General features: G+C 43.2%; 1 non-coding gene across 1 annotated transcript; it reads right to left on the reverse strand.

Annotated features, from left to right (window-relative positions):
• Nucleotides 1–972: 972 nt before the first annotated feature.
• Nucleotides 973–1102, reverse strand: LOC128044060 (small nucleolar RNA SNORA19). Its single transcript, XR_008199039.1, has one exon. It is a non-coding gene; the product is annotated as a small nucleolar RNA SNORA19 (small nucleolar RNA).
• Nucleotides 1103–10593: the final 9491 nt, after the last annotated feature.

Consider the following 10593-nt stretch of genomic DNA (forward strand, 5'->3'; position numbering starts at 1 on the left):
GAGTGGAGGAGGGGAAAGGGGAAGAGCTCCTATCAGAGCCTGACAAACTGACAGTGCTGGTGGTGGAGGTGTGCAGGGTGTGGACACCTCTGCAGGTGGGAGCTTACTTTCTGGTGAAAACAGGGATTAGCTGCTGGCATTGTCATTTTCCTTCTATGGTCTACTCTTTGTGAGTAACACTGTCAGCCACCTCCTATTCTAGGATGAAGTACATCTCTGTGATCTCTATAGCCAAAAGAGTGCCTGGAAGAGAGAAGATGATCAGGTGGGGAAAGGAAAAAATGATTGATTTTGCTCAATACCTAAAGTAAAAGACTAACAACCACAGACCCAGAAAGGTTAACCCTTTGCAGATAAAGCCTGAATGCACTCTCTGTTTAGCATCAAACCATAGCAGGTGGGATTCAAGGTCAATAAAAGGTCACTTCACTCTTCTCAAGACTTTTCTTTAATAACACTGGTGAGAGCAACTGAGATCCACACCTGGAAAGGCCCCTCTAAAGGCTTCCTGGTAGCACAGGAGAAGTGGCATGGGTTAGAAGCTGCTTTCTACATGGTTGGCCCCCATCTCAATTCTTTAGCCAGAGAGACCAGCACAAGTCAGACTAGACCACATCACACTGCTTGGCCCCAGCTGGATTCATCACATTTAGAAAAAACAAGGGATGAACTAGTCTTAGTCCCAAGGTCTCCTTATCTTTGGAGTAGCCAGGTTCAGGCTTCAGGCTGCAGCCTCTGGGCTTTTCTTGCTCCCCAAGATTCTTGCCCATAATGTCTTTCAGGACACCCTGACTCCACCCTCTCTCTTGGTATTTCACATGGATGTCCCTGGATCATGGGTATTTTCTTGCAAGATCTGCCAAGGGTCCTTATACTCCTCACCAGTTATCCCTGATCTGATTAATGGTTCAAAAGCCAAACTGCACTCTCTGTGGTAACCCCACATTCTTACAAAGAGTAATATTTTAAAAAATTTATGTGAAGGAGACTGTCAGCATTACTATTTAATTATACTGCTAATTAACCTTCAACTATTTGTATAGCACATAAGTAATAACATTGCCTATATATGCAAGAGAAGTCTGATCACTGAAATGTGCATGACAAAGAGATTATTTAAGTGAATGCCTTTAAAATGTACCAATTTTTAAAAATAGCAAAAATATCATTTGACATTTATTTTTGTGGGCCACCATTACAGACCATCACATCTTGCTGCCGTTGTGAGACTTTCTTCAAGCACAGCTGCCCTGGCTAATCTAACAAGTATATATGTCAGACATATACATAGCATGTATCAATTTTTTTCAAGCCTCACAGCAACACCTCAGAAGAAGGTAAATCCCCTTTACAAATTAATTTCTTAATGCACAAATCAATTAAGCAGCTTGGAGCATATCATGACTGAGTGACAAAGCTGAGACAAAGCTACACTGTGATGTGCTCTGGAGTTCACACTCTGCTCACTGGACTGGTCCCCTCTTTCGTATACTATTGGTCAGTGTCTTTCCACTTACAATTAGTGTGAGTCTATGTTTTCATCTACAGAGCTTCTGGAATGCTAATCTCTGGATGGCACAGTGCTACTCTTAGGGTAATTAATTTTTCTTTCATTAGTTCATTCATACTACATAGACTAGGACAAGAAATATTTCAAAGAAAAACTTCAAAGTAACATTTGGTGATTTTCAAGGAAATTCTATATTCCACCACTTAATTTTGTATTTCTAAAATAATGTCTGTTAATGATTGCCTTTTGTTATGCTATCAATGTTTTTAGTGACCAACTCTTCCTATAATACAATGCATTCAGATTTGAGGCAAATTGGAGGGAGACCTCACATTGAATGAGAAGAATGAAAAAGATGATCAGACCTGCAAATTCAGGATACAGAACAGAGAACATGGATTCTGAAATATCCTGTTCTGCCTGTTGTGGTTACAAACAGAATCAGTACTTAGTGGGATGGGAGGCATCCTGTGAAGGTGAGTCATGTGAGAGAAGCATGTTATTGATGCAGTGGTCATAACATCTCTCAACAACAATGGTTTCCTCTGCTAGCTTCCCAATAATTAACTATTTCTAATACAGTTAGTTCACAATTTGTATGCTTTCTGTGCACAAGATAAATTACTGCAAGCTTGAAAAGCAGAGAACCTGGAAACATATTGAGTATAAAGAGAGATTTGACAAAAATGCAGCCAGAATGGGGCTGGCTGGCTATGGGCAGGTCTAATCAACTTCTGTCACAAAAGGGCTCTTCTCCCTGACCTTGTGTGTGTGTTGCATTCCAGGCCACTATTCAGGCAGTCCTACACAATTTGTGTATAAATAAATTACATAAACAACTATCCAGAGGACTTACTCCCTGAGCAGAAGAACTCTGTTAGCTTCAGTGTTTATGTGCTGGCCAAGAATTACACCACTGCTACAGAGTACTTAGGGTATATAGGCTAGAAGAGCTTTTCAGTAAGAAAACTGAAGCGCAAAGAGGAAAATGGAGATTTGCTCAAATTCTCAAAGGTGGTTGTTGGTAGGGGCAGGAAAATTCAGGTCTCTTGATGAAATTCTCTTTTCAATCCTTCTGTGACCTCCACATCAATGTCAGGTAGCCTTCCTGAGTATAGGCTTCTTGTTTTTGATGTGTTCTGTGAACACCAAGATCTGTTTTTGGAGAAGTGGCTACTCACTATTCCAGAGGCTACCCACTACTTCCCTGGGTCAGTGACTGCAGACGAGGTGAGCTTTCCTCAGAGAAATTGGTGAGTTGGAACCTCTCCCTATTTCATGAGTTTGATTAACTGGAACAAATCCCTCAAACATCTCGATAAAATTATACACTCTTTCCACTAGTCAGTAGTCACTAGTGAAGTCGCTCAGTGATATCTGACTCTTTACTTTCAGCTATTGTTAATTATTCCTAAAGCAGTTTTATAATCAAAATATATTAGAACAGCTTTCAGTTCAGTTCAGTTCAGTCGCTCAGTCATGTCCGACACTTTGCGACCCCATGAACCACAGCACTCCAGGCTTCTCTGTCCATCACCAAGTCCCAGAGTTCACCCAAACCCATGTCCATTGAGTCGGTGATGCCACCCAACAATCTCATCCTCTGTTGGCCCCTTCTCCTCCTGCCCTCAATCTTTCCCAGCATTAGAGTCTTTTGAAATGAGTCCGGTCTTCATATCAGGTGGCCAAAGTATTGGAGTTTCAGCTTCAACATCAGTCCTTGCAATGAACACCCAGGACTAATCTCCTTTAGGATGGACTGATTGGAACTCCTTGCAGTCCAAGGGACTCTCGGGAGTCTTCTCCAACACCACAGTTCAAAAGCATCAATTCTTCGGCACTAAGGTTTCTTTATAGTGCAACTCTCACATCCATACATGACTACTGGAAAAACCATAGCCTTGACTAGACAGACCTTTGTTGACAAAGTAATGTCTCTGCTTTTTAATATGCTGCCTAGGTTGGTCATATGCCAGCAAATTTGGAAAAACTCAGCAGTGGCCACAGGACTGGAAAAGGTCAGTTTTCATTCCAATCCCAAAGAAAGGCAATGCCAAAGAATGCTCAAACTACTGCACAGTTGCACTCATTTCACACATTAGTAAAGTAATGCTCAAAATTCTCCAAGCCAGGCTTCAGCAGTAAATGAACTGTGGACTTCCAGATGTTCAAGCTGGTTTTAGAAAAAGCAGAGGAACCAGAGATCAAATTGCCAACATCTGCTGGATCATGGAAAAAGCAAGAGAATTCCAGAAAAACATCAATTTCTGCTGTATTGACTATGCCAAAGCCTTTGACTGTGTGGATCACAATAAACTGTGGAAAATTCTGAAAGAGATGGAAATACCAGATCACCTAACTTGCCTCTTGAGAAACCTATATGCAGGTCAGGAAGCAATGGTTAGAACTGGACATGGAATAACAGACTGGTTCCAAATAGGAAAAGGAGGACGTCAAGGCTGTACATTGTCACCCTGCTTATTTAACTTCTATGCAGAATACATCGTGAGAAACGCTGGGCTGGAAGAAGCACAAGCTGGAATCAAGATTGCTGGGAGAAATATCAATAACCTCAGATGTGCAGATGACACCACCTTTATGGCAGAAAGTGAAGAGGAACCAAAAAGCCTCCTGATGAAAGTGAAAGAGGAGAGTGAAAAAGTTGGCTTAAAGCTCAACATTCAGAAAATGAAGATCACGGCATCTGGTCCCATCACTTCATGGCAAATAGATGGGGAAACAATGGAAACAGTGTCAGGCTTTATTTGGGGGGGGGGGGGGGGGCTCTAAAATCACTGCAGATGATGATTGCAGCCATGAAATTAAAAGGCGCTTACACCTTGGAAGAGAAGTTATGGCCAACCTAGATAGCATATTCAAGAGCAGAGACATTATTTTGTCAACAAAGGTCCTATTCAAGGCTATGGTTTTTCCTATGGTCATGTATGGATGTGAGAGTTGGACTCTGAAGAAAGCTGAGCGCTGAAGAATTGATGCTTTTGAACTGTGGTGTTGGAGAAGACTCTTGAGAGTCCCTTGGACTGCAAGGAGATCCAACCAGTCCATCCTAAGGGAGATCAGTCCTGAGTGTTCTTTGGAAGGAATGATGCTAAAGCTGAAACTCCAGTACTTTGGCCACCTCATGCGAAAAGTTGACTTATTGGAAAAAACTCTGATACTGGGAGGGATTGGGAACAGGAAGAAAAAGGGATGACAGAGGATGAGATGGCTGGATGGCATCACCAACTCGATGGACGTGAGTTTGAGTGAACTCCAGGAGTTGGTGATGGACAGGGAGGCCTGGCATGCTGGGATTCATGAGGTCACAAAGAGTCGGACATGACTGAGCATCTGAACTGAACTGAGGTTGGCCATAACTTTCCTTCCAAGAAGTAAGCATCTTTTAATTTCATGGCTACAATCTCCATCTACAGTGACTTTGGAGCTCAGAAAAATAAAGTCAGCCACTGTTTCCTCTGTTTCCCCATCTATTTGCCAAGAAGAGATGGGACCAAATGCCATGATCTTCGTTTTCTGAATGTTGAGCTTTAGGCCAACTTTTTCACTCTCCTCTTTCACTTTCATCAAGAAGCCCTTTAGTTCTTTTTCACTTTCTGCCATAAGGGTGGCATCATCTGCATATTTGAGGTTATTGATATTTCTTCCAGTAATCTTTATCCCACCTTTGCCTAATCCAGTGAAGCATTTCTCATGATGTACTCTGCATATAAGTTAAATAAGAACAGCTTTAACACACTTTAAATTCATCTTATGAAATGAATCTGAATTGGGTTCTAGAACTCTGGAAAGATGGCTCCTAGAACTCCTCCTGGAAATTTTTTTATTGACTTTGTTCCCTCTTTGAGTGGTATGATGCCAACTGTGCTAAGTTGCTTCAGTCTTGTCTGACTCTTATATCCTATAGACCATAGCCCACTAAGTTCCTTTGTCCATGGGATTCTCTAGGCAATAATACTGGCTTGGATTGCACTTCCTTCTCCAGGAAACCTTCCCCAGCCAGGGATCAAACCCATGTCTCTTATATCTGCTGCATTGACAGGTGGGTTCCTTACCATTAGTGCCAGCTAGGAAGCCTCACATATGGGCAACAGTTTTCTTCTAATTCTCCTGCCTGTTTTATCCTTATTCAAAGCAAAGAGAAACCCAGGAAACACTAAAACAAAAGTTTTGAGAACAAATCCATTTGATTCTGGAGAGACAGATCATGCTATAATAACTAACAACCACCAGACTTCAGTCTTACACAAAAAAAGTTTATGTCTAATCCCCCTCATGGGATGTCCATTCTGGAATATAGGCAGTTCTTTGGGGCTGCTTTTACTACTTCAGCCAGGAAGAGACACCTGTGTCTGATGCTCTTATTTCATTGACCAGACCTGTCCAGGGCCCCACTTAGTGCACACTGCAAAGAGCTGGGACTGTAGCCACTTATGCACTCAGTCAGGAAAGAGGCTTGTATACTGTGAGTGCTTAAGTCTGTATGAGTTTGAGTGAACTCTGGGAGTTGGTGATGGACAGGGAGGCCTGGCGTGCTGCGATTCATGGGGTCGCAAAGAGTTGGACACGACTGAGTGACTGAACTGAACTGAATTGAAGCTTAAGTTCCCATCTTCAGACTCTGTTCCTACCCTTACACAGCCTCCCTTGTGAAGGTTGCCTTATTCCAGCATCCTGAAAGTGATGGCCTTTGCCATAACTCTTATTTTCCACATCTGATGGGAAAACTGGTCTTGTCAACCTCACCCCCTTAATATCTTCAGTGTATACCTTTGTCTTTATTGCTAATAAGTCCTCATCATGGCTAGAAAGTATCTCTATTAGTAATGTTCCCTTCCAATCTATTCTCCATCTACAGTAAGAATAGTTCTTTAATATAAATCTGATTTTGTCATTCATCTTCTGAACAACCTTTAGGGAACACTTATAGTTTTAGGTTCCTTGGAAGGAAAGCTATGGCAAACCTAGACAGTATATTAAAAAGCAGCACCATCACTTTGCCAAGAAACGTCTGTGTCATCAAAGCTGTGGTTTTTCCAGAAGTCATGTATGGATGTGAGAGTTGAACCATAAAGAAGGGTGGATGCTGAAGAATTGATGCTTTTGAACTATGGTACTGGAGAAGATTCTTGAGAGTCCCTTGGACTTCAAGGAGATCAAACCAGTCAATCCTAAAGGAAATCAACCCTGAAGATTCATTGGAAGGAATATGCTGAAGCTGAAGCCTCAATACTTTGGCCACCCAATGTGAAGAGCCAACTCATTGGAAAAGACCCTAATGCTGGGAAGGATTGAGGGAAGGAAGAGAAGGGGGAAACAGAGGATGAGATGGTTGAATGGCATCACCAACTCTGTGGACATGATTTTGACAAAATTCTGGGAGAGAGTGAAGACCTGGGAAGCCTGGTATATTGCAGTCCATGAAGTCACAAAGAGTTGGACATGACTTAGCAACTGAACAACAATAATAATAGATTCAGGCTTTGGTCCAAACTCCCTAGAGGTTAGGCCTTCTTGGCACTCCCTTTCATGGCCCAGTCTCATCCTCCACCACACGACAGCCTGCCCTTTATTCTGGGCACATGGGATGAATTGCAGGTGTGAAAACCCTTTGAAAAACACAATGCCTTTGCACAAATCTCCTCAATTTGCTAGAGTCCCTAATCCCTTCTCTACCTCATTCTTCAAAACCCACCTCACATATCAATCCTTTGTCTAGATGCCAACCAGAAGGCATTTACCCTTTCTCTGTGATCCTTTTTTTGTTAGTCAGTTATAAATTTATCCAGCCACATTTTAATCATTATTTCAAAGGCCTACTTTGACAAATCCAGGGAGACAACTTGAAGGCAGGGCTGTTATTTACAGCCATGTGTCTCACAGGACCAGGCAAACAAATTGCCACATGGCAGGAAATCAGTGAATGACTGTGGAATGAAAAACTCTGGAACACCATCTATCAAATGGAGCAAGACTTTTGAGTGACCACAGCCTTATATGTCTGTATGTACCTGTGTAAATTGTTTATGTGAGCATCTATGTGTAATCAAATTTTTCTTAACTTTCTAAATCATTGTGAAGTGCCCATCTTGGTAAGGTATCTTCAGAACGGTGGTTATGGAATGAGAAAAGACAATGGCCTTCAAACCTTGTGCTTATCTAGGGAGGAATTAGATAAAGGCCCTCCCAGAGAGGCCTTCCAAGAAATGCCCACAGTTCTGTTTCTGGGCAACTGGATCTCATTGGGACTGTAGATAAGAAATTTTGTCAAGTTGAGAATTGTGTCATTCCACACTTGGACTTTAAGTCTCTGTCATTAGGCCTGGGAAAGTTGCTCTAATTTGATCTGGTCAAATTTCCTGACGTCTCCACTGGACTAAGGTATGGCAAGGACAGATGACAGGAGAGCAGTGCTCCAGCCAAGCAGAAGGACAAGGGCAGGGAGTGAACTGGAGTCTTCTTTTGCCTGCAGTCTCCTACTCTGAAGCATGAGCAGGTCACAGTTCTGCTCATGAGTCTCCATTGACTGTTTCTTTCCTCTCACCCTCCTCTCCCCATCCCCTTACTCTGAACTCTGGCATTTCCTCAAAATAGGGTACACCACTCATGCCTTTCCTTGCCTATCCTTCCTGACTTAGTGGCTCAGCTATTGATTCAAAGTCCTTCATGCCTGTCCCAGCCTGGTTACTTTTCTCTCCTCTGTTCCTGTCCCCCTAGCTCTTCCCCCATCTTTATACCCTCAGTAATGCTACTATGTTCATCTACTACTGGCCCACAAGCCCTTCTCAGCCAGTTACCAGATCTGATTCATCTGTCTCTCACAACAAAACTCACAGCTCCCACAGAGCACTTGGTCAGCAGCCTTTTGTGAGAGAAGCAGGGGTTGGGTGGGAAGCTTAGTGAATGTGGGAGTGGGTGTAGGTCCATATAGGTGAATGGATGGTGGTAAGGGAGGGGGTGAGTATGTGGGGAGGGTGTGTTCATGAGTTAGGCAGATGGTGCATGAGTGCAGGGGTTAGGAGTGAGTACATGAGTGAGCTGGAGTGGGCAATGAGCAAGCGGGCAAGTCAATGGGGGAGTGGGGGTGTCAGTGGGCATCTGAGTGATTTGGGGGTTGAATAGGTGGGTCAGATGTGGAGGGCAAGCAGACAGTGGAGTGGAGTGGAGAAGAGAGCAACATGACAAAGCCAAAGTGGGAGACAGAGACTCTCGGCACTTATGCTGCCCCAACCCTCTCTCTGAATATTAGCTCCTGTCACTTCACACCCTCACTGTCTTCCAATTTATTCAAATATGTGCCAAAGACTCATTCAGAAGCAGAAGGTGCAGACCATGTGGAACCTACTTCAGCCCAGAGGCTGATGTGGAGGAAGGCATCTTCTGCTGGACCCTTCACCACAGTCCCTGGAAGAGAAGAGGTGACAAGGCTCAGAATGACCATCTCCTTTCTGGCAGAGCCCTCACATTCAGCTGTGGCACCAATAGAGACCTGTAGATGACAGGGTACATGCACTACACAGGCCCACTGATGTGACCATGGGCATGGCTTTTTGAGAGCAGAGACAGTGTCCTATTCATCCGTGAGTCCTCAGGACCCAGCTCAAAGCTGACAGACGGGGGCTCAGAGACTAGGAAGTGAAGGGTTCAAGGGAGAGGACTGTCAAATGCACTGGAGAAAATAACCACCTCTCTGAACTTAATGTTCACATTCACAAGTTGAGAACCCTGAGAGGACCTAGCATTATATTACTTTTGGATTTGAAAAATAAGTTGTAACTGAAAAACTGAGGGCATTAAATGAATTATAGCAAGTCGGGTAGTGCTTGGAGTCTTAGTTCATAATCAGACTGAAATCACAAGCAAAGTCAGTGGGTGAGAATGCTATTTCCTTAATGGTAGAACCTTAAGAAAGACATGTTTTGAAAGTTAATGAGCAGGGAAGAGACAAAAAGAAACACGATTTGTTTAAAAAAAAATATGGAGGAAGAATTCTCAACAGATTCACAGCATTAGTAATTCTGATTGTCTGATATTTGTGTGGCAAGGGTAGTCCACTGACTTATGAAATCACATTAATGGACAGTTACAAATTTCATTGCTTTTATTAACTGCTTAAAATGTTATTTACTTGATTGAATTACAGTTCTGGCCATTAACACTTTGAAATAACAGCCCCAGTTAATTAGCATGGCATTACCGTGGCAGTGCCATGACTATCCTTGGAAGATTATGTCAGCACCAAAGCGCCCAGGGTGACAGAGGTGCCCAAGGTAAATGCCACCAGAACCAGCAGTATTGGAGTATCACTGCACACCTTAGCTTATGGGGCTTCTCATCAATACATCTTCTATTCAGGGAATGAGAAGACCTTCTCCAGGGCTCTTAATGTCCCTTCAGCGGACCCCCAAGTCTAAAAGAGGAGGGACCCAACATGATCTGATGTGCACCAGGTGACCTAGGTAAGGTATCTCCTTGTAACCTTGTAACAGGAGGGTGCATATTTCTGTCTATATTTACAAACGAGAAAATGAATGTTAAAGTGACTCACTGACATGCCCACATACTACAGCTGTTAAGTGGTAGAGTGGAGCTGGACTCACATTACTCTGGCCCACAAGCCACCCAATCTGTCATATTTCAGGAGCTTTCTGAAGCTTCAGAATAGGAGGCTACATCGAAGGGTGTGAGTTTTCTATTTCCAGAGTGTGGCAGTGCCGTGACCTCTGCCACCAGCCAAGTTGCCATGGGGGTCTGTGGGCATGTTTTGGATCACATATCAAACCATCAGACTCCTCACCAGGAAGATCCCCTTTGGTGCAGAGTAAAGTCACGGGTTGCCTGATAAGTTGAGCCTCTCTTTTGATGAACAGCTTCTGCTACAGTCACTTTTAGCTTTTTTTTTTTTTTTTCCCCTCTTTTTACAAGAAATGGACAGTGTAATAAACATCTAGCTCCTTTGTTTCTCAGTGGAGCTGTGTGTGTTCAGCACTGGCCTCACTGGCCTTGCATTTGGCTGGAAGCAGTGCTCTTATTAAATCAGAAACCAAAGAGGACCCCTGCCCTTT

The sequence above is a fragment of the Budorcas taxicolor genome, chromosome 2, assembly GCF_023091745.1.
Source record: "Budorcas taxicolor isolate Tak-1 chromosome 2, Takin1.1, whole genome shotgun sequence".
Classification (NCBI taxonomy): Eukaryota; Metazoa; Chordata; class Mammalia; order Artiodactyla; family Bovidae; genus Budorcas; species Budorcas taxicolor.